Genomic DNA, 25,297 nt, shown 5'->3' with positions numbered 1-25,297 from the left:
ACCATGAACTGACTTGTCCCGTGTGAATAGTGCATAAACTCTCGGCGGATTTATTCCCGTGGTTACTCCACCAAGAGCGGTGGCCTACGGCGGGGGGGGGGGGGTATTTACTTGAGCGGTCAGCTGTGGTTGACTGCATAGGGGAGGAGGGCTGCTACATTGGTAGCCTTGCTCTGAGCGATATTTGTGCCGCAGATTCCCGGTATAACAGTCTGGGCCACCGACAGTGGGAGAATTCGTGAGTGAACGAGGTGAGGCCCTGAATGGTGACCCTGAATTAGCTTGTTGAAAAGCGAAACCCAGAAGTAGCCACTCTCTATGAATTCCCACTTTCAGTTTGGCTTATTGTCTCCTTGTGTTTCAATGTTCCGATTCCCAAGAGCAGAAAAAACGACCATCCATTCATGAAAATAGTGAAAACCCTTGGGCCGTTTCTATTTTGCCCGTTTACTTGGTCGTTTATATTTTGGTTTACATCGTGATCTACATGGGTTGCCGGTTTAGACTCCATTATGGGCATTATGCATTGAGACTTTGTGCCACCTGCAGTTCCAGAACTTGAAACGGCCGGCCGCATTCCCTTAGCATCAGACGAAATCAGATCTATACGTATCGGATTATCGGACAATCACATAAAATGCTGCCACCATACCGGCGGAGTGGTCAGGAATTATGTTACGGTATTTCTGAAACCGAACAGTACGGGATGGTTCTTTCAAAATCTAGCCGATGTTTTGTCTTTCCGCCCATCTGCTTCCCCTCCTGCCACCGAACTACCCCTGTTAATTGACCTTGTCATTCCCACCCTCTCGGGGAAGAACTGACGCCACTGATCCTTCCACTTATTCCGGTGGTGACGGCTGTCTGTCGGTGACTGTAGGCCACTGAGGGTCACTGAGGTCACCGGGGTCACTAGGGTCGACGGGTTCAGACAGTCGCCAGTGACCCAGATCACACCGGGCCGTCTGGAAGGGCAACGCTCTCAGACCATGCCACCCGGCCAGGGCAATATTACGGGTACCCCGACAGCAATCTGATCTGTTTGGATAAAAAAAAATGTTCGAAACACACCGGACCAAACATCCAAAGATCAAACTGAGAAACTGCCATGGGACAACTCGAGCTAGCCAGTAAAGAGTACTAAGTGTCCGATTCAGACACAATGGAAGGTTATCTGTGAATCAACCAGACTGATCCCAAGCTTGACCACAAGCCGTCTCAGGTCTGATCCTACGGACCAACTGCCAGACCAACTGTCAGACCAACTGATAGATCAACTGTACCACCTTCTGTCCGACCAACTCCCGAACCAACTGTCCGACCCCAGCACAGTCTTCGAGGAGTGACCCGACGCGACCCCGAACTGTCACAGCGCCAGTCAGACCACCATTGTTTCTGTCTCTGTCGGTATGCCGACACCGCCCGGCCTCCCGAACTGCCTCCGGCCTGACCGGCAGCGGACGGACGGTGCGACCGCGACTCACATCTGTGTCACACGCGACCACAGGAGGGTGCCGGTGGTGCTGCTCCCGCTTTGATGTCACGGAGACCGGCACGGCCGAGGAACGCCGAGACAAAAACGTGTTTTGAGCGGGCGCCGATGTTTGGACCGAGAGTTGGTCATTCAGAGGTCAGAGGGCTGACGTTTGTTTGCTGTAAAATTTGAATAGAAATTGAGGCGACCACTCGCTACGATATGCCACGCATAATTATAAACGTTGGATCATTATCTCCAAATAAAATGCGTTGAAGTAGTCGGTCAATGAATCTGTTGATCCTTCATAGTTCATACGAATTCCAGTCACTCGAGCGCGGGAAACATTCCAACTGTATTAGCACCGAATCAGACCGGCTCATCAGTAATCAGCTAATCGCTAATCAGAATCAGACCGACAGGCCAAAAGCATGGGTGGTCGGCGCATGGACTCCTGTTGTGAAGCCTGTCACAATGCCTGCCTGTTCGTCCAGCCAGCCTGTCAGCCTCAATAGACGGCTACGTCATCACAATAGTGACACGTCTCTTCTGGCCTTTCCTTCAGTAAAATGTTTTTCGATCGCGTCGAGGTTAATATTTCATAAACCGCTGAGATCACGCGCTTTAGGTAACCTGGAGCTAGTGAGAACTATGACACGGCGAGTGATCGCACTTAACGGCGTGGAATCTAACCTCTTGGTGATGATCATTAACATATTTAATTGCTCCTCTCGGCGGGAGTGATCATCAATTCACCGTCTTCCCTGAAATTCCAGATTCGATATGCCTATACTTGGTGTCGAGACCTCAGCTGTGCTGTCTATAGATTTGTTCACTCTTCGCCAGACAATTAGGGGAAGTTGGGGCAATGCCGGAGTTGGGGCAAAGCCGAAATTCGAGATATTTCGAAAACCGTAAGACATGGATGCCACTTGTCAGTGATGCTCTGAAGCTTAAGTGACTACAATTATCGCATGTTTGTTACGAGTCGTCATTCGGAATACTTCGGCTGTGAGGGCGCCAAGAGCGTTTTCAAGGTACGTGTTCCTTGTACTACATGCGCCTTTGAAGCTGCATTTCTTACTCATTATGCTACCGTTTGTCTGGCCAATTCGGTCAAGTAATCTTCAGCATGTCTTTGCATAAGTGTGCTGCCTATTTGAAATTTATACGACACGTTGAAAAGTTATGGGCCTGCAAATGAAAGTATGGCTGGCTGGGGTAATGCCGAAAACGTGCAATTGCGCACTTTAAAGCACGCTACGTGGACTTTACTGCTGTAGAATAGCAACGCAAATTTTTAGTCACACAAATTACACTTTCAACCGACACAACGGCCTGTTACCTTGAGGAATTATTTACCTGGCATTTTCTTATTATATCACACAATTATAACTTCCAGTGTGCACCAAGCGTCCTCAAGCTCTTAAAACGCGTGTCAGCTTTGATAAATTCTGGATAAAGTTTGAGATAAAGTGGCAAAACATCAATGTCGGCATTCCCCGTAGATCATTTCTCCCATTTTCGGCTTTCCCCGCAGTCCGGGGCAACGCCGAAAAAGTCACTTCTTTGATATTTTTAGTTTGTGCGCTTAACGGTATGCGAATTCATCAAATGCGTCTGGTATGTTTGAAAGGCAAAAGACTGGCCTCTCGAATGACGCCAACAAGAATAGCTTATGTTGTCTACCTTGCGTGCTACGGGCGTCAGAAAAAAAAGTATTCGGCGTTCCCCCAACTTCCCCTATACTTTTTAATGAGCGAGGTCTCACAATTTATAGAATTAAGCCCTTGTTCTCTATACCGTATATGTTCTTTCTGAGACAGCATCCGGTCATTCCTGGTGAAATAATAGAAGTGGTCGGAATTATTTAGCTCTTTGAACTATGCGTACGGGTCAAAAGTGGCACGCAATTAGCAAATATGTCCATCATTAGTCCATTCCGCTCAGCCCGTTTTGTTGCTACGAGATCATATCACCAGCCAAATAGTCAGGAGATGCCATACTAGGACAGGTAGAAATCGCTCGTCAGACTAGCATCAATTAGTCTCTGGGTAATTGACGCAGTCGTGGCGCCGGTAGAACGTGGAACTATTACCTGGCCTCGAAATTAGCTAATACGAATTCACTCGCTTCTAATTGACTACCGTCACAGAAGAAAAGCAGCAGCGACACTCGTCAGAGCTGGGGAGAAGGTAGGAGTTATGAAGTTCGATCTCAAGAGACGGCTTAGTACCGAGGGGTCGAAGTGGATCTATGGCGCTGCATGCCATTAGTATTAGTGATAGAAAGATGCATTGTATCGCCGCAGCCCGCACTGGTGGACAGATAACGCTAGGGGGTGTGGACGACGTTATACAGCGGACGATAGACACCAAACAATGAACAGTGGACGAGTGAACCTTGAAGAGCAAATTAAGAGCGGCGAAAGGTGCAGGACATTAGAAATGGACATCGACTGTACCGCAGCGCATCGAAGTGTCCGCTGCGCACTGTTGCAGTTAGCACGGCAGTGAGCAGAAAGTGGACGCCAAAGGCAAAAGCAAATGGTGGACGATCAGCGCCAAACCTGACGAACGGCGGATGACGTGCCTTGGAAAGAAGTGCACCAAGATGCAAGATGTCAAACAAAGGACGCTGAGAACCGAACATCGGATATCGACTGGCGGAGAGCATGACAGCGACAGCGGTCACTGGACAGGGGACAGCGGGCAGAGGCTGACGGACAGCGGAGAGAGGCTGTGTAGAGTGGAGAGCGACAGCGGACACTGGACAGGGGACAGCGGGCAGAGGCTGGCGGACAGCGGACAGAGGCTGTGTAGAGCGGACAGCGACAGCGGACACTGGACAGCGAGTCTGTCGGTGCGGCGGCGCTGCTCCCGGCGGGGGTCCGCCGCGGCCAGGCTCACCACCTGGTGGCGTCCTGCTGGTGATTATCGTTAGCGCACACCATCAGAGCCAGCTGTCCACCGCACCACCGTCACAGACGCCGTTAGAGACATCGTCGCAGGCACTGTCACAGGCGGTGTCACAGAGACTGTCACAGGCACCGTCACAGACCCGGCCGGCGGCCATGGCCCGTGAGCTGAGAGCGGCTGTTGGACCGTCGCAGACTGCGGTCACCGCCCCGGCGCCGTCCAGTCCTCGTCAGCCGCGGGAAAACTGATGCTTCTAGATCATCTTTCACCGCCTTATCTCGACTCATAAAGCCTCATCTACACACTCTGGTCATCGCTCCTCTGTTGTTCGTGAATGTAATCCTCATGACTCGGTCTATAAAGTATGTTTGATCTGAAAAAGCATGCAGCAATGTGAGGAATTAGCATCACCCTTAAATAGTTCCTCGTAAGGAACGCAGTTTTCCGCATCGGTGCCCACAGTCTCTCAACTTTACAGCCCACCAGCTGAGTCTCCTCCCCGCCCTGACCCGTCCACTGACCGCACGCCTCACACCGTTCCAAGAAGAAGCACCTCTCCCGTGCCGACCCTCGGCGTGAGCCGCCGCGGCAGCTGGCACCATTCACTGTCCGGTGGTGCACCCCGTCCAATTACATCTCATTACACCGTGCTGCCCCCGGGGCACGGCGGCCGAGCCGTGCCGCGATGGAGAGCGGAGCCACGGCGCAGAACTGACCGTCCGCTTCCGGCACGAGACGCGGTTCGAATGGTAAATTGGGAACTTTCACGGACTCGGGTCAATTAGGACTGAAATGGTGCCAGGTAGGACGTTTGGTTATTCGTTGATGAATGGAATTTATATTGGCACATTGATGGAATGTGAGAGGGTTCAATTATGAGTACAAATTCACCATACTACAAATATAAAGCATCATATTGCGATTTACGACGACCTGCCGTCAAAACCCGTCCGCTCACTGTAGTGAAGCCTTAGGCCCAAGAGGGTGGAAATATCTTCCTTCCTTATAACCTCTCTCTGCAGTAGTGAAAAACAAACCGCTCTTCTGGCCAGCCTCTCGGTCTTTGCCACTCCGCCAGCTTGTCCCGTGGCTCGAAAGTGTGAACAGGTCCCGTTATAAACGCTGGGTTGTAAGCTTTCTAAGTTGTCCCCTGGAATGCTGTACACACTATAATTTTGGTCTTTTAGTGATACCAGGCCGTTGACGCATGAGCGCGCGTGCCTGTAAGTCAAGACTTTTTGCCCCATCAGTCTTTTATTGCTTCTTCGTGGAGCTTGAAAACCACAACAGCTGAAACGTAATTTACGTCTTTGATGACCGTTTGCATGGCTGGATGGCCCCGGGCTGTACTAGCGGAACATGTCTGTACTACGGGGCGGGCTCAACCACGGCGATAAGCCAGCCGGTGGTCAGCATGAGTCCAATTTATCTTCTTGGCTTATCCTCTCATGACCCATCCCACACCTGGCAGGGACCAGACACAGCAAACGCAGCCTCCGAGGCAAAATTGGCTCGAAGAGCAGCGAACATGCATGATTGAACGTTAAATTCGTGAAGCATGTGTTACATAAGTGCCATAAGCTTTTCCTTCAGAATCCCCTATATGTTTTTTCATTGACGCGTATTTACCTTCGTCGTCATTTTTGTCCAAGCATGGACCTGCATAGCGGGCTCAGCACCCGTAGGTACCACAAACTATCAGTTGAGACCCCGGCCGCCAGGTGTCAGACTTGTTCCAGCTGAGCCCGTTCGGAGAAAACTGGCGAGTCCGCTGACCTCCCACTAAATCACAGGCTGTGTCCAATGGCTCGTCCGGTTACCACATAGCAAAATGATGCCCCCTCAGCGTCACAGTCAATGCAATTAGACCTCATCTAATAGAGAGTTTGAATCAGTCGACTCCTTTTCAGATGCGTTTAGCTCATGGCAGCTAGGGAGAGAAGGCCCGAAACAAGGAGTAGAGGAGCACATCAGTAATTAATTGCAAATAATTAGCTCACTTAGAGACATAATGAGAAAGCGGTATAATTGAGCAGTCTAATTTTTCGATTCGCCCGATATCGGCGGCTCCATTGCTAGTGCTAGCACTAGCAGTAGCTCTCAGTGCTAGCAGTACTAGCGCTCACTGAGTGTGCTCACACTCACCCGACTCAGTTGACCTCTCCGCTCGTTTATCCTGCCGTGCCGTGGATAGTCTCGTAGGTATCGATGTCGATGTCACGCAGTAAACGCCAGGCCGTAGCGTCTTATGCCATCCAATACCGTCGAACAATGCTAACTGGAGCCTGTCCGAATAAATATGTTGGGATGTTATGCCATGTTCTGCAGACTGAGCAGCGTAATAAGACATAACAGGTTACCCGCTTGTCAAATCAGCTGTGAACAGTGACGGTTATTTGAAGGCTAGTGAAAAGAAGAGGTTAAATCCATTACCATTGCCAAGTGATGTCAATTGCCGCCTAATAATGTGCGCAATTGGTTCAGAACGGGCGCTAATGAGTCGTAGATGGTTCACGAGTTGGTTGAAGCTATAGGCGCAGAGACTTCTTTTGACGCCTAGTTGGTGTCCGCACAAATAGACAGGCAGTGGTAGCTATTTTAGTTACGTTCTGTCACTTAGGGCAGAATGCAGGGCAGAGGCGGCGGAACGGGGAGGGCACCGGGGCAACGTGCCCCCTTTGCTTTTGGCATTTTAAAATTAGCCCTATGGGCGTTGAATGAAAAGAATGGGACCAAAAGTCGACAGTGCCCCCCCCCCCCTTAATTCAAGGTGTTCCGCCGCTATACTGGTGCAGGGTCTGCGGGTCGGCCGAGAGCTCGGAATGAAAGGCCTACCGACCCCTGGCCCTTCCGTCCTAACGCTGAGTTGGAGAGAAAGTTTTACGCTCACTTCGTTTCAGGCAAGCATAGGTAGGTCAATAAGTTCGGTCAACGTGCCCTAGAATTCGGCAAATACCTAAATCGCATTTTTTCATAAAGCGGGGAAAAAGACCGAATATGAAACTGAAAGAAGCTGACAATTGATTCCTTGTTGAAGTTTATACTAATGCATTTTCGAATGCTTTAGTCGCGCAGCAGACGACGAAACAACACAACACAAGTACCGCTCCCGGCTCCACAACCAAAATATCAATATGTCAATGTAGCGCCATAAATCATGACTCGTGATCGTCATTCGTCCCCAAAGGACATTTGTGGCTTGGACAAGTGACAACTGACAAGACAAGTGACATCAACAGAAGTAGCAGTACCGACCCCCTCAGCTCCACCCAGTCCATCTGTACTCACCGGTGCCTGCAGGCCGATGGGGGCCGGTTTAGGTCAGAGGTCACGTCACCCGTTTAGGTCGCCCCGCGCGGCGCAGTCACTCCTGCAGCCTGCTGCCACCTGACGGGGCGCGCTGGAACTACTCACCCAAACACGCGGCTTGCGGAGAGCGCGGGCTGGGAGCTGTGAGCACGGGGGTGGTTAGTCGGTGATGGGCAGTGATGCCATCCACATTTTTGCTCCATCCCAAGATCTCGACCAGAATTTCCCAAGATTCTCGTCTCAAATCCCAAGACTACCCATCGAATATCCTTAGGAGTACCCCAAGTAAATCCATAGCTTATTTTGGACATATTAGTGTGTTTAGTATTCAACTTTCTCTTCTTCGGGTCCACCCTTGTCCTTATTGGCGTATTTACAGCAGCTAATGTACCTAGAGGCCGGGGGAGGGGAGGGGGAGGGGGTCGATCGGACTCCTACAGCTGATCGGTTCCTGACCGAGTATAAGAGCTTCACGAAAAATGAAGATGCTGGCCTAGACAACATGAAGCCGGTGGTATCTGATATTATGGTCAGGTCATTCGTCGACCGTCAATGGTGGGTCAAGGACTTAAAACACATAGTCCGAATCTGTTAGAACTTCTTGGAAACGAAGTCTGTGGCATTTTGGATTTATTTCAAAATTTGTCTCGTGACACATTTGGAGAAGCTAGGGTCAGGTGAGGTCAGGCTGATTTTAAGTGTTTTCCACCACTGAGTTTTGAAATATGGGCTCCAAAACAAGCTCTTAAAAGCTTATGTGAATCCTGAAATCGAAAAGCCTATGCTGTGAATCTGCGCGTAAGCCAGTGCCCGCTGGGGCCCATGAATTTTCAAGCCGGCGATGGCGAGGGGGTCTAAACGAGGACCTAACTCGTCCCCTGGACTATATAGTTACAAGACGTCAGCAGTGTTGTGAAGGTCGCAATGTTACGCTTTGATTATTTTTGGTCCAGCAGAGCCCAGAGGTCAGGTGACCAGACACTTTTCCGAGGTCAAAGACAAATTGCCCTTATTTTGGTTCGCGGTCAACGGATAAGCCTCCATAGAGCAAACCGTAAAATGAAACGCTTTGTGCGGGAGCCGCTTTCTGAAATGTTTTTTAGGCATAATGTTTGTAAAAGCTTTTCATAGCCACCCAACATCATGGACGCCGGTGAAACAGGGCGCCGGAGGGCATATTAGTCACGTGACATTTGTAGCTTCTCCCCCTTCGTGTGCCTTCTACAATCTACATGCTAAACGTCACGTGTAAATTTCACGAACCTTGATCAAATCGCCCCAGGCGCCCTGTTTTCACCGTCGTCCATCATGCCGCCAAACCACCCATCCCCGTTGATCGGTAGTTGGAAATTAAACAAATGAGCGCCAGTTGCGAACAGCGACTGAAAGCTGCTACTATACCCATAACAAGTAATGGTACAAAAATAATCCTGCGATCTCGGGAAGATAATGCCGGCTAGAAACATCGCAAGCTTCGTCCGTTACTTCAATATGTTTGATTAACCGTCCGTAGTGCAAATCCATCCTAAATCTATTATCGACCAAGGAAAAAGCATTCGACAGCATGAGAAGACAAAGTGAAATCAGCTTCTGCCAGATCCCAAGATATGCACTGCAGTGCAAATCACAAGATCCCAATGTTAATGTTCAAATCCCAAGATCTTGGGACAAATCCCAAGGAATGGCATCGCTGGTGATGGGCCGTGTTCGCGGTGGACTGGGCGGTGGACTGCTGTGAACTCGTGTTCTGCTGGCTGACTGACGCCTGTGGACGCTGCTGCTACTGTCAGGTATGTCCGGCAAGTGCTGTGAATGCATTATTGACGTCTGTGAATTTGTTCAGGGTTCAGGCATGCACTGATGGCGAGTGTATTTCATTTTCAGTTTGATTTCCTGTGCGTTATGTTCCTCAATGTGTGTTGATTTGCCGAATGTCTGTTTATTCGGCGTTGGCTGGTTCAATTGCCGGTAAAAGTATACATAAGGTCCGAGTGCCTGTTAAAAGATAAAGTTTTCACATTCTTACATTCTTTGACATCCTGAATCCAAAAATGATACTTACATGTACTGGAAACGTGGAAAAAACACCAAATCACCAACCCATTTCACTACAATACCACCCGGCGGCATTAACACGCGACGAATGAAAAACGTGGGCGTTTCTAGCGCTGCCATATTTGGATTGCTGCCATTTCGGGGGAAATTTTGGGAACCGGGGTTTTTGGGTGGGGAAAAAGAAAACGATACAAATGGTGTTATGAAAGTGACGTAATAATTACAAAAAACAAGAACCTAACCTAACCTAACCTAACCTAACCTAACCTAACCTAACCTAACCTAACCTAACCTAACCTAACCTAACCTAACCTAACCTAACCTAACCTACTGATGTTTGCCTACCGGAGATAAGGAAAAAGTTACTTGCAGGAATAGATTGCAGGCAAGAGTAAATCAAATATTTTTAGGTTAAGTGGTCATGCATCAGGCTTCAGGCCTTCGGCCTGAAGCCAGATACATAACCACTTAACCTAAAAATATTTGATTTACTCTTGCCTGTAATCTCTCCTAAGGCATTGCCTTCGGCACTGCGCTGCTTCGCCGCGAGAAATATTATGACGTCATTATTCACAGTTGAATATCAACTGTGATATATATCATCCTTGATTTACTCGACCTTGGCCAGCTTTGCGTAAGTAATCGCCGTCCGGCACATTGCGCTAGCGTGGAGTGCGGTAGCGGCTTGCGGTAATTGTAAGTATTCCATAGTTGCTTTGATACTTGTTTCCAGAATAAATAACTATCAGATATGAAATCAGGAGGTCAAAATACATCGTATAGTGTGCTTTTCATAATCGGTTCGCCACTCGGACCTCACGTATACTAATACCCAATTGCCGACCTCTGTGACTGACTGTGGCCGTCCACGCTGCCGGAAGCACCGTGCTTCCGGTGTGGCGTGCGGTGGGGCCATTTCAGTCGGGTGCGGGCGCCGACCGGCCGTCCCGTGCCGCCGGCCGCCGCGGCATGCCTCATGCGTGCTCCGTGCGCCAGGTCACGGGTCAGCAGGGGTCACTGGTCAGTCAAGACTCAAGGGTCAGCGTCGGGTCAGGCGGTGTGGGTGGAGGTGCTCTGAGGCGTTGCTGGGACTCCTCTGACCGTCCTTTGGGTCTAGTCTTTACCTAGCTCTGCTGACTGCAGTGTGCATCCGGAAAGGGTTTCGGCCAGATTCCGCGAATGACCCATGCCATGAGTCATAGATCATCATTCATCACTCTGCAATGTTCTCGTCTCTCGTGGATCAAATATGGCTGCCAGTGTCGTCTCTGTCTATGTAGATTCACGCTCAAAAATATGCACGAGTGACTGAATTCCGTACCTGGTTAATTTGATATCCGCGATCCTTCATTTGGTAGGTCGTATGGGTCTTCTCTGGACTGGGTGTGGTCGGACCGTGTATCCAGCTACAGTCGGTCGACAGAAATCAGTGGGCATCTGTGACAATCAATACGAATCCGTACACTTGTCCGCTGGACGTTCCGACGGTGTTCCGTGTGGCTTCCTTCCCGACTCGGGAGGGCTTCCTCCCGTCCAACAGGGCGCAGTCCTTGCCTCTGCTCGAGCCCTCCCCGTAGATCAGAGGATTTCCACTGATTGGTTTTATGACGTCACTAAGCGGAGCAGATGTCCGAATGCCGTTATGAGAAACCACCTAACCGCCGCGCCACAATGCAGTGACATTCTTCTGAGCTCTGTTCTCGAGAGCTTACAAAGTTACAAAGCTCCGGGTATGCTGCGTCGTGCACAATCTCTGTTTGGGCTTGTTTCAGTCTGTGTCGTGTTGCCCCAGTTTGGACCGACTCGACCGTGTACTTTCCCCACACACGACATTAGCGAGGCTATTCATGTCGTACACTTAGCCCCATTTCTTAGTCCGCTGAGCTGGGCATTACTTTCATACCACAGCGACCGGCGAGGCACGAATTTTTCAGAGCACCGTTCGGAAAACAGACGGCGCGTGCTTTCGAGAGGGCTGGTCGGCACGTGGGCATTTGTAACTTGGGAGGAAAGTACCGCCATGGCCCCTACCTTCCCCTTGGGTAGGCTGGTACCGTGTGGAACGGGCTCGGCACGTTCTAAAGGGCAGGGCAACGAGTCGGAGACCGGGATCATGGGGTCAAGCGTGCCGATGTTTAGGCGAGGGAGCTATTTTCCGAGCTGTGTGGGACACCGTCCATGCCGACATTTCTCCTTCAGGTGGATATTTGGTCCGTCGTGAGTGCCTCTGCAGCTGCAAACCACGCATGGGCTTTGGGCAACCGCTGTCTCAGCTATGTCAACATTGAAGCATAGCTGGTCCCGGATCAACCTGACCTTTCAAAGGACAAAGAGTGCGTATTGGTAGTCGTGCTGTTTCGAATTTGCCCCTTGGCATTTGTCACATTTCAATGCACATGTCAGTTACACTCAGTCATAGACTGCTATATCACATAGTCTACCGGGTGGCCCAGAAAAAACGTTCCCAACTTTGAATCAATATTTCTCAGAAAGTGATAAAGATGCAACAATGAAACTTCCAATAGTCAATGCGGCATATATTTTCAGTGAATGGTATGATTTTTATGTTATTCGGTCAATTACTTTTTAAACGGTTCGTGTTTCTAGCATGCCATGTAAAAATTACTTTTTTGCTCAGATGTTTACTAAAAAATGTGAGTGAACGGGCCACTTCCATCTCGGCACCACGGCCTGCAGCCATGACTGCTACTGGCAACTAGACTCATTGATGGTTCAGGCCTCAGGGTGATACATTCTGTCTAGTTTTTTTCTTTATTCGGTCGATTTACCGTTTGATCTTCTTGAAGGGAGGGCGATGAGCAGTAACCCATGCACCGTGCCACTCCTGCTCGAAACAGGACTTAGCGTTGAAACGAATGGCATCCATATAACACCATTTTGGCTCATTATTTGAATATTTGGCACATAAGTGGGATAAAAAAATATTTAAAATAACAACATACGTGCTGGTTTCATTCACGTGTTCTATTTTTCTATCTCTTTCTAACGTAGTACGTCTAAGCCCATCATCACTTCCGTTCAACATCGGCAAAAAAAGCAAAAACATCTTACTTGATTCAACATAAGATTGCTGGCTTGAAAATGATGGTACAGTGTTACAATTTGGCATGCCAATGCGCAAAGAAGTGATGCAAACTTGATGAAAATTTTGGCTCGTTATTTGCACTCCAATTTGAGATATAGGCCTCCAAAGTTGGGAACGTTTTTTTTGGGCCACCCGGTATGTTATAGACAGTTTGATACAGAGTAGTTTATGGCTATGCTCAGTCAACCCACGTCTCTTTTTTCTGCGCTGTTGTTTATTCGCCGTTCGACACTGCTCGTGCACGCAGTACGCACTCTCCACCCACCACCGCGCCTACCGCCGCGGGGCCTGACCTTGGGTAGCGGCAGGGCGTGGGGTCGGTCGGCGCCTCCCCCCTCCCCCGCCCTCCCGCCGAGAGGGGTGGGGTTACCGCCGACACTGACGGCTACCGGTCACCGACATCGGGTCACCGGCTGTCACTGAGTCACCGACTGTCATGTGACTGTCACAGAACAGTCAGGTGACAGGTGGCTACAGTACGGGCAGGTGACTGCAAAGAGGAGACATGGGATGTGTCATGTGAACGTTGTGTTTAGCTGAGTTTTTAGTAGGGCTTATCTGGGAAGCATGCTGTTCTGAGTGGTCGTGTTTTGATAGCCGGATCTCTGGGGCATGCATTTCTCGCGGTTTTACTATTTATGCTAAAGATAGGTGTAAATTTTCTTGTATTTTGCACTGTGTCCTCGAGCGCTATTCTGAGGTTTGTGACTTGTTTTTGTCACCTAACCTAAGTTATGTGAGAAAATGCTGATAACTTTGTACACGAGTATTTGAAATAAATATTAGAGGGCCGGCTAGTGCATATGTATAAGATAGATGCGTCATTAAATATTTATTAGCACTGCTCAGACCATTGGGATCGACAGGGCAGTGTTTCCAATAAAGTCAGTACACGAAGCTCGGAAATGAGCGTCGTGTGGGCGGCAGCTCCACTTTCCATGGCCGTATTGACAGTCTGGGAACGGGGTGTGCCTGTGCGCTGCTGCAGGGGAGTCACAAACTCATCGACTACCACAGACACTTTCGTTGCTGGTCGACCCTCCGGCAAAACCCTGTCGCCGACGCCGGGACTGACTGCCGATTCACAGTCGCTGCCGCCCGCCCGTCCGTCCCGGTTCCGTCTGTGCGTCCGTGTATCCGTCTTTTATCCGTCTTATCCGTCTCCGTCTTTCTGTCCGTTTTTCCGTTTTCCTGTCTGTCCGTCCCGGTTGCGTCTGTCTGTCCGTCTATTCGTCTGTCATTTTGTCCGTCCGTCTGTCTGTCTGTCCGTCTGTCCTGTCCGTCTGTCCGTCTGTCCTGTCCGTCTGTCCTGTCCGTCTGTCCTGTCCGTCTGTCCTGTCCGTCTGTCCTGTCCGTCTGTCCATCTGTCCGTCTGCCTGTCTGCCCGTTTGCCCGTCTGCCCGTCTGTCCGTCCGTCCGTCCGCCCGTACGTCGTCCGTCCACCGGACGGGCTATACGGTCTTAGTGAAGCGGCCGTTCACCCCACTGGAGCTGGCGTAGCCGTCCGGCTGCCGTCGGCTGCGGTGGGCGCAGCTGGTCTGCTGGTCCGCAGCGCTGGTCAGGCCGGCTGACCAGCGGCTGTGCCCATGCTGCGATGAGCGACAGCCAGCGACTCGTCAGTGGAACGGTAGCTGGATGTTCATAAAGTGCTTACAGCAAATTGATATTTTGAACAAAAGGTCGTGCAGTTCAAATTGAGGTCATATATTATCGGTACGATGTTTTTTCTGCAGCACCTTTCTTCCTCTTCTGGTTTCTGCTTCTCACCGACTCCTTACGGAGGTTCCCATTAAACAAAGCACCGTCTCCGTCCCGTGTCGGCGGCTTCGCGGCCGTCCAGGACTGCTAGGAGGTCCGCCCTACCTCCTCCTGAGCCGCGGGTCACCGGCCGCCCCGCCCCCGCCCCCGCCCCCGCCCCCGCCGGGCGCCGACCGTGTCCCCGGCGTCTCGACCCGTCGCGCCGGCCCGCTGAAAGGCGGGGGCGGCGCCGGTAGCGGTGATGTGTTGTCCTGTTGACGTGACTCCGGGCTCCGCCCTGCGCTCCAGTCACGACGCTCGAGTCGCCACGGCGCAGAGACTTCGGTGTGAGACGGAGCGTCGCCTCTTACACGCACTGAAAACAAATCTACTCTTTTCTCGTGAGTAAACTCACGGAAGAGCGGTTATATGGACACCACCTATTTGACGGCCCCAGCGACCGGTTAATCAACTCACCACTTGCCGGTCAACTTTCCGATGAAACGTGCGTTTACTCATGCATATTTACCCACGCTCGATGAGTTAACTCATTGCGAAAACTCATGTATCGCTGGTTACTCATTTCCGTTACTCTCATTCTGTGAGTTGATTTACTCATGGATGGACGGTTTTATGGACACCACCTATTTGACTGCGCCAGCGACCGGTCAATCTACTCACCTTACTCATTGTGAAAACTCATGTATCGCTGGTTACTCATTTTCGTTACTCTTATTCTGTGAGTTAATTTACTAATGGATGGGCGATTTTATGGACACCACCTATTTGACTGCGCCAGCGACCGGTCAATCTACTCACCTCTTACCAGTCAACCTACTCATCAGTCATAGGTAAGGTTGACCGGCAGGAGATGAGTAGATTTTCCGCTGTTAATATTACGGATAACGCGACTTATCAGATTTTCATTCCCATCTTGCGTGTTATTTCGTGTGCAAAATAGCATGCAAGACGAGGAAGAACATCCAACAAGACCATATACTATCCGTTATACTAACACCGAGCAATGACAACGAACACAGAAACGTGGTCGTTTTATAGGAACAATCAACAAGACATCGAATGTTCTGTAAAACGACAAGTGCGTGGATACCTATTGTCATGGCATGGGCGACATAAAATTGACAAAATAATAACCCTGCGCTCATTTTGTACTGTTTAGAACGAATGACAAGTCAAGAGAACAGCAAAGTTAAATCTGTATTCCATGCACATACGAACAAGCAAGCTGGACAACCTATTATGGACGGTAACGCTCAATGATCATAGCTGGTTGCAAGACCAGACCAGCTATAGGAACCCATCATAAGGAGCAGACGGACCTATTATACCAAGCAGCTTTCTATTTCACAGTCTTATGTGCGATTATGTTATTTCGCATTCTATAGAAAGGTCGTGCAACCAGCATGTGAAAGACGCAGTTTCAATAGTCATTTAATACGCAAACACAGTTTCAATGGTTTGGTTACCTGATACATTTCCGATTCTGCTCTGCCTGTGCTTTACATCAAAGTGCCTTGTATCTCATTCATTAGCGTCCAACGTTTCACGTCTCTTTACGGTTTAGGGACACCCTGCAGCAAAATATAAACGAACTGCAACAAGCTAATTCAACTGCAACTAGTTACAATGACAAAAACTTGCGGAACAGAAAACAGAAACAAACAGAGAAAAGTATGAGGCACCAACAGAACTCTGCCGGTCAGTCTCTGTCCCGGCAGCTGGTCACTGAAGTCGACCGCCGAGGTTAGCTCTTTGAACTCGACAACCGTCTCATTCTCCACGTAGAGCATGCCAGCTCGAACTTGCGGCCATGGGTACTGGCCACTGGGGATGGCTGAAACACAGCTCCGTGCTCGCCAGCGCGGTGCAGCAGGTGGTCGACTGCATCGTCTGCAACAAGAACAAATATTTCCGATACTATTAATGGTTATATCCCGAGCAAGTTGCCTCGGGTCGATTAACGCATATTTTACTCTCGAGTGATGTAACGGTTTTATCCCGAGCCGTCAGGTGAAAAAAAAAAAACAGGAACTTTGAGAGCAGAAAAGAGAATATACACACCCGGGGCTGGGTACAATTTTATTATGTCACCGAGTTTTTGCCGAAGTTCCGAGGGTCATTAGACCCGAGGTATTTCGATAAAATACGAGGTTATATCATTAAATTGCCAGCCCTAGGACAAGTTCATTTCCAAACATGCAACGCTCACCAATGTTCACAAAGTCAATAAATGCTGCTAAATAAATTAAATTTAGCAGAGGGCCGGACAACGTCCTTGACGACGGGCGGGGCAACATATTATTCAGACGGAGGCTGAGCGGAGCGAAGCCGTATGAACAAAAGTATTATAAGAGCAAAAGTATGAACGAAGTCAAATGAACATTCACTCTCTATACTCACCGATAACGAGCCAGCTCTCCTCAATTTGTCCATCGCCGGCGGCCCGCTCGCGCTGGTGCCCTCGCCGGGGTCGGCGGTGGCGGCCGTGACCTCCGCATCGACAGAGTTGCTGGGACCCTGAATAACAAACCAATAGATGTTATTAATGTACGCCACAATAATACACAGTTACGGTCAGCCAGTCTATTTTGAACAGAGTTTCCTGAGAGCAAACTAATGCACCGGTGCTGGGAGAAAATGTCATCTGATTTTGCAACTTCTATTGTTTAATTTTGCTGCAATACGTTCTACTGGTTTGTTTAAAAAGCGGGCATTAAAATTTAAAACATGTTTGTCTACCTAGCATACAAAAATATGTGTCTGTCACGTTCAAAAGGCACTGCGGAACATTTAGATTGCTGGTTAGTTGAGTTGGATCTGGGCAAATTAAGTGAATTTGAGGCTCATTTTTTTTCAGGGCAAAGCAGTTTTCTTAGGTTATTGATAAAGGGCAGATATTTAGTTACCTTAAGCCCGTGTACTAATTGTGAGGCAGTTTTTTGCATCTTTTTACGCTATCGTTTTTACGCTATCTTCGAAAAACCTTAGGGTGGGTCGCATCAACCCCCCCCCCCCCCGCCAGGGCGAGGGTTAACGTCCATGGGAAACTGCAGTGTGGCATGGACACTGGCCAGCCTGCGAGTTATGTGCACAAGGAATATTTGTGGTGAAATTTCATCTGAGAACAGCCCATAAGCAGTTTCAAAATCATTTCTCACCAGACACCAAGCACAGCATTCCAATTTCCAACCTACCCACCTTCGACCTAAATCAATTTTTTATAATAGCTGGGCACCTGTGAACTTGCATATTTTGCCATTTGCTTGCATTTATATTTTGGTATTCCTCTGATAGGCATGTCACAGGTAGCTTTTGGATGGTGCTGGTATTTTCTTTTTGTCTTTAGCGGAGATAAACCATCAAAATAGGTCAAAATTTTATTTTTTTCCCTGAATTTTAAGGCTCTGAAAACCTGATGCATTTTCTAATTCAGCACATATAGGGATAATAGATGCACGCTTGATGCTGGACATGCACTGAAGCTTTTGGCATGAAATTTTGCCACTACAAGCATTACCCTGGCTATGTGCATATTAATAATATAAGCTATTCTGCCTGTGTCCCTGGATCTGGTTGTACAGTGGTCTATAAATTCATTATATGCTCCTTGAAGGGCAGTCTGATACCTAAACTGCAGTATGACATGGACGCGGGGTCACGCATGTGGACTTCCTGGCCCCTTTACTGTATAGCAATGTCCCAGGCCTGCATGTAGGTTAGCAAAGAGAGCTGTCGTTTAATTCTCCGGTATTTTTCACGCACAATACCCTTAATAACGCAAAATATCTGGTAATTTACTCACCTTAACTTGCAGCACGCGACTCCCCCTGCACACACGGATCCGGCCGGAACAAAAATGGCGGCGAGGCGGCCTATGATCCATCGGTAAAGAAACACGTCAAAAACGAGTTTGATAACCGGTCGGCTGTGAGTACGCTTTTTACGCACGATTTGTGATTTTATTTACTCATAACTCATTTCCAGAACTCGCTTTCTACAGATTTAGTGAATGCATGATTCGTGAGTACGATAATTACGCGCAATACATGAGTCAAGAAACTCGCATTTCCTGACAGACAACCATTATTTCATGCGTTTGGGGCCGCCTTACTCATGGATTTTTTTTTCCATATAGGCTTTATTTACACATACAACACATACAACATACAACAGTCATCATCATGAACATGCAATTGCACAGTCAGGTCAGTTCCAACTCCAAAAAGGAACCCCTCGGAATCCTGCCCCGCCCCGCATCGCCCCGCAAACTACGTGTATAACACATCCTCGTTCTTGCTGGGGCGATGCCCCAGGCCGCCGGCCGGGCCCGCGACCCGTCACCCTGATAGGGTGGCGAGCCGCGCGCCCGGCCGGCCGGCCGACCCTTTATAGGGCCGGCCTCCGGTTAGCCGGGTTGGGTTAGGGGCGGGCAGGGCACGCTATACCAAAGAGGCATCTACTTGAAGTGTATGAGTGTTTGTGTTTGTTTGTGATATGTGTTTGTGTGTGTAGAAGTGTGTGCGTGTGTGTGTGTGTGTGTGTGTGTTTGTAGGGGTGCATTTGTGAGGGTGTTTGTGAATGTGTGTTTAGTTTCATGTCTTGTTTTATGAACTGCCTTCTATCTCGTACTAGACAAAAGCGTGAGAAACACGGACTATCAGTGTTCTGGCTCAGTGTCTTCATGTGAATTTGGCTCTAAAATGTTTTTTACGACACCCCACTTATCGTTAAAAGTCGACAATTTACCTTGGATCCTTGCGGATCCCATTTCTTTTTCAGCCTCTATCCGAAGCATATGTAAAAGGTGATCGACGTTCGGTTGCTGACCTTTGCTTCTGGCTTTGTATATCACTAACTTAGCAATTGTTATTATTAGCACTTCTATTTTGCTAATCTTTTCTAGCGTCGGGAAGAACCAACTTTTTCTATCAAACATTATTTCTAAGCGAAACGAGTTTTGCAAATTTGCTTTGAACTGCTGAATGAAATCTTGAACTTTAGGACACATCCAGAAAAGATGTATGAGAGTTTCACAATCACTTAAGCAAAATGTGCATGCAGAGTTTTCTATCACGCCTATCCTATGTAAGAATCTGTTTGTTGTGAGTATTCTAGTTATTAATTTGAAATGAAATGATTGCAAATATGTATTTTGTGTTACAATTCTCATGTCATTCGTACTTCCTTCTAGTGCTAAATCAATGTCACGCATCCACTTTCTACTCCAGTTAGTTTGAGAGTCTTTATATTTTTTTCGTAATGACTTGATAAACTCATAATACGCTATCTTTGATATTTTGCTTTTTCTCGCCAATAAAGCTATCTTGTATGGGATAAGAGGTAAATTTAATTGGTGACGAACTGCTAAATTACGTATTTCGGAAGGTAGACTTCTAACTAATGACTGATAACATAAAAATGTCATTCTCACTCCGTATCTTCGTGCTAGTTGTTCTCTCGTTAAAAGTGCTCCCGATTCTAGATCTATTAAGTCCTGAATGAACCTCAGTCCTTTACCGTCCCATTTAGTAACTTTGTCATATGTAAACTTAGTATAGTTAGAACACCATATCCAGTCAGACAACATCCGCTCGGGGTTCACTTGATGCATTTCCATGAAGTCTCCCCATGATCTTGCAACCTCAGCCCAAAACTGATTGGGGATAAGTTTACTCTCTTTATTCACCTTTTTGCAGCCGTATCTTTCAATAAACTCTACATTAGGAATCTCTTTTTTTATCCATCCTGCCCAGCTATTATTTGACCAATGCAGTCTTTGAACCCAACTTACTTTCATACTCTTGATAAAAGACCACAGATCTATCATTTTCAGTCCATCGTGATGATAACCTTGAATCATTTTCGTTCGCTTGACGAGGTCGTTTCGATCATTCCATAAGAATGTATACCAGAGGGATTCTATGTGTTTAACCATCTTGTGAGATGGATTTGGCAGCGCCATTAAAATATGCACCAATTTTGACAATAGTAGCGATTTTATAACCGTTATCTTTCCGAAAACTGATAGATTTCTTCTCTTCCATTGCGCTATTTCTTTCTCAATTGCCGGTAAGATAGCTGATATGTTCCTATCGGTTAATTCAACATTTTTGTCATTGAAAGTAATTCCCAGTATTCTGAGCTCTTCAACGCAACTAATTCCGCAGAAGTTCGCTATCCTCGCATTGCCGCCAATGGACAAACATTTTGTTTTACTGATATTTGTGCGCAGTCCGGAAAAGGAGGAAAAAGTCTCCATCTCTTCGAGAGCGCCCCGTAATGAAGTGTCATTTGCATCTAGGAACATAATAACGTCATCCGCGTACTGAGAGATTTTGATTTCAAAATCATGTATCCTCACTCCGCGTACTTTCTCAGATTGTATTATCATATTTGTAAGGGGCTCCATTGCAAGATTGAACAAATAACCTGACGCCGGGTCACCCTGTCTGATTCCCTGATGCAAATAGATTTTATCTCCCAGGAAGCCACCTAACATGATTCGTGAAAAGTTTGCATCGTTAAGATAAACAAGCTGTATCAGCTTCTTGAAATTAGGTCCAAAGTTATATTGATCTAATGCTTTACGTAAGAAATCCCAGGAAACACTTTCGAACGCGGCTTCAATGTCTGCTGCGAGGAGGAAGCCAGGTTTGTTGGTTCTGTTTAAAAAATCAATAACATCATATACAAGTCTGCTATTTTCTGCTATACATCGCCCTTTTATGTAAGCACTCTGACTAGGTGAAATAAGTTCATGCATTACGCTTTTCAGCCTAGAAGTAATAGCAGCAGATATAATTTTAAAATCAGTGTTTAATAAAGAAATGGGTCTCCAACCTTTTACCGAATCTGCTGGTTTACCCGATTTCGGGATAAGCGTCACTATTCCCTCTCGGAAGGAGTTAATCAAACAACCCTTCAACACATCTTCATTAAAAGCCCTTAACAAAAATACTCCAATGTAAGGCCAAAAATGTTTGAAAAAAGCTGCCGTGAAGCCATTGCTTCCTGGCGATTTTCCTTTCTTCATCGACATCAGTGATCCTTACTCATGGATGGCATGAGTAAGGTGAGCCTTACTCATGGATGGCAGGTCATTGATTTCTTTGTATGAGTTTTTGTAATGAGTAAACCAGAACTCAGGGCTTGGAATGCTTCATACACGAGTAAACCAGCGGTTGAAACTCATTAGCGGCTGGTAAAATGACCTTTACTCTCCATACACGAGTAGATTTGTTTTCAGTGCGGCGTCATCGTAACATGTCGCCGCTACTGAGATCTGAATAAAGCTATTCTCGGGACAAAGTGTCCGTGCGGCTTGCGCTTCACAGATCCAACTTCAGTCGAGCCGACGCGAAGTCTGGTCGAGACTGGCGGCTCACCTTCCGGTCTATGTATGGTCAGTGAGGCATGACCCTTACACCATTGACCCGTGACCTGAAGCGCGATGGCACGTATTGGGCTCGGTAGTACCTCTTGCCTACGGTGACCGTACTCCGTACTTACCTCCAGTGGTCGCCTCAGCAGTGTGTCTTGCTGTCGAAGTTTCCATGGCCCGTAAGCGTCACGACTCAAAGTCGCCTTAACTGTATCACCTGTGGTCGACACCGTTTGGAGAAGCACATGCGCCCAACCACTGAATTATTTATGACGGCGATATACCTGATTTATGTCTCTGTTGTTGACGGTGCTCCGCTGCCTTGGTCTCGCTCATTCTCATTCTTTCTTTTCGTCATTAATCATGTTTCTTCCGTACACTTGTTCTTATGCATGCATCATGCTCGTTCATTGGCGTTATAATACTTCCATGTGCACCAGAGAAAGAACTTGAGTGGAAGCAGACTCAAAACGTTGTAAAGATGATCTCAGTATAATGTGTTTTGAGAGTATGGATAGGTTACCAATCAGCAGTCAAACTCGCCCATTACAAGGCTATCTAAGCCCACGCTTGTCACGAAGGCGGCCTGAGCCGAGTACCCGCGCCCATGGGTGCTGTGCTCGCGTGTCTTGCTGATCCGCTCCCATCGCCATTCTGCGCCGGCGCCTCGTTCAGAGGCTGTAATGGGCGGTTAGTTCCGGGACTGGCTCTGATGTGGGACACTGTCCGCAGTTTGGCACGCTCATTGAGTTGATATCGCCGACAAGAAGCTCGTATACGCCGCCGTATGTGAAAGTGCGTACACTTTTATCTACAGATGCGCATTGCAGATAAGTTAGCAACCATGGGAGATGAAACTAGTCGAATCGATCTCGGGACTTACACAAGACTTGTATTGTTGACAATCCCATTCAGAGAAGCTCGTGAATGGTGCCCTCACCATGCCAGCTCATGTGACCAAGCCTTTAGGTGCCCGGGTGCCTTGCGATGTGTGCTGAGCTTTACGATCGGGCAGTGTCCGCGGCGCTCGGCTGCCGTGACGCGGTTCCCTGGACGTCGTTCCCAAACCCAGGATAGCCGTGAAGTTTAGTTGGAGTCGACGGACCGCCACAGACGGCAGTATATCTTCCTCAGAGTGTACATCTGTGGGTTGGTACCCATGACGGACCTCCATGTCGAGAAGTATTGGCCAGAGAAGTAGAGATATAAAAGGTAGCGCGAGTGAACGCCTGAGTATGGGTACGGTGTACTTTCCGTGCATCAGTCCTCCTAGAATACGCTACGACCGACGACGGTCTTGAGCTAAAAGCGTTGTGAACCTTTGAAATGTTGCATTGAGTTCGTGATGATGTATTTAACGAAATGGTTACGCTGCCGGCTTACGAGTATGTGATTTTACCTTTTAACCGGAACATTGCGAGATGCGAAACAAGGTGAGCTACCAAAGCATCCGGAGACTTGCGATGTTGACCCATATCCATAAGAAGCATGGGATAAATCGCCAATTAGTCATGAGCCACGGGCGTCATTTTGACATCGCTTTTTATTTTCTGTGTTGCATCATACCTAATGCCCTAAAAATATCATCATGCAACCATTTTGCCTGATCTCGTAACTATCTTTCAACGATCTTTGTGGACATCCGGTGAGGTTTTCCCGCTGTAAGTCGCACCAGAATCCAGATCCGCCTCGATTTAGGCCAGTTGCGGTTTGTGTGGGCGGCTGCACTGCGGCTATGGCCAGTGGATGAGCTGTGGGTTATCGATGGCCAGCGCGTGTAGGCGGGAGGGTGCGGCTAGCCCCAGTGCGGGGCCGGTGTCTTGTGGTGGCCACTCAAGCAGAGACGACAGGAGATACCACTCAGATGGCATCTGGTTACGCGCACAGCCGTTCGAGCGAAGCGCCGGTTGGATCCACTGTCACCGAACCGTGGAGGCCCCGACCCACTGCCGAGGGCGCTGCTGGAGAGAAGAAAGGATGCAAAGTGAAATCGCACTGCTTCCGGTGATGCACGTGAGATGATACTGGCTCGCAACCCCGTACGAACACTTCAGGATGCAGGGAATGCCAACCAGCGCCGTGGTGACAACCTGTATGATGCAGGCTTCATGCACGATATCCATCTCTGACCTTGCGGCGAACGGCAGGGACGCGACATGCCGTGCCGACCGGCCTGGCCGCTTGTTCAACATTCTGCAGCGCTTCCGACAGACCTCGGCGGACTGACAAGCGACCGGAGTCCGTTTTTGTGCAGCGGAACGTGCACTGTGCATCACATCACGGACCATAGAATCGTGCACTATGCATCCATCACGGACCATAGAATTCCTGACCGGGAAAGAACGAAAAGAACTGGACGGACCATGACTGGACCGATCAGGATCTGCATGGAACCGATGCTTTATAAAGACTGTCGGAAAGGCGAGCTTATAAATAATCACGTTTGGTTGCCGTGCATCTACCGACCTGCAGCGGCCCAGTAAGTGGAAATGACGACTTTGTATGGCACGTGCGGAAACAGTGACGTGCAGCCACAATGGAAGGATTACCTCCTGTTTCGAGCAGGAATGTGACGGCCTGTGATCGTGGAACTGGTGCACCGGGGTGTCGCGGAAAACATGCGATGTTTGTTTGTGATCCCGTGGCGTGATTTCAATCGACCTTTGCGATGGCTTGAGGTATCAAAACAATAGGTTAATGTTCTGGAAGTGTGTGGCGGGTGCACGCGATCCCGTCATTTCCTGTGACAGGAGCTGATTGATGGGACAATCGACACCTCAAGGCCGTCACCCGAGGACTGGTCGCAGCTTTTTTCCAATTCTCTCAGTGGATTGTTTCCCATAACACAAAACACCTTTCACCTTTTGAACAAAACACCTTTGAAGCAGGCTGACCTGACACATGTTTGCTATGGATCACCATGACTTAGCCAGCCGACCATATCGAACGCATCAATGGAGAGACACGCCTCAGCTTCTTGGCCCGTTTGTTCACACCTGATCGTGTAAAGCGATTTCGATTGTTCGTCGTGTTGGGACTGTGCTGGAAGCGTGACGCTTGATAGAGAATGAGCACAAACTTTTCCACTTCTGAGTCGTCTGACGGATCTCAGAGAGCATTTAATCGCTCGGAGGAACCATTGTTCGGTTCGTTTAAAGGGATTATTGAAAACTTCCGACAGGGTGAGAGTGCCGCAGAACTCGGTCAGACTCGATGTTATTTCTCCACCGTCTGTGGGGAAAGTGAGTTTTGCGTCTTCTTCTGCTGCTACTGCCACTGTGGATTTGAGTCGATGT

At 48.5% G+C, this 25,297-nt stretch overlaps 1 protein-coding gene and 1 long non-coding RNA gene across 2 annotated transcripts in view; one reads left to right on the top strand and one right to left on the bottom strand.

Moving 5' to 3' along the window:
• Window positions 1-9,393: 9,393 nt before the first annotated feature.
• Window positions 9,394-25,297, top strand: part of LOC122385308 (proline-rich protein 36-like) — an 88,813-nt gene continuing 72,909 nt past the window's right edge. Inside the window, exon 1 of the mRNA XM_043373484.1 lies at window positions 9,394-9,491. The gene's annotated coding sequence lies outside the window, so the exon portion shown is untranslated. The remainder of the gene's footprint in view (window positions 9,492-25,297) is intronic.
• On the bottom strand, window positions 15,800-18,708 carry LOC122385311. Its single transcript, XR_006257187.1, has 3 exons — window positions 18,423-18,708; window positions 17,021-17,137; window positions 15,800-16,510 (listed from the first exon to the last, which is right to left on the bottom strand). It is a non-coding gene; the product is annotated as an uncharacterized LOC122385311 (long non-coding RNA).

This window comes from Amphibalanus amphitrite, unplaced genomic scaffold, assembly GCF_019059575.1.
Source record: "Amphibalanus amphitrite isolate SeventyFive unplaced genomic scaffold, NRLGWU_Aamphi_draft 000214F_arrow, whole genome shotgun sequence".
Lineage (NCBI taxonomy): Eukaryota > Metazoa > Arthropoda > Thecostraca > Balanomorpha > Balanidae > Amphibalanus > Amphibalanus amphitrite.
The sequence above is the reverse complement of the archived record's forward strand: the minus strand, read 5'-3'. Positions and strand labels throughout refer to the sequence as shown.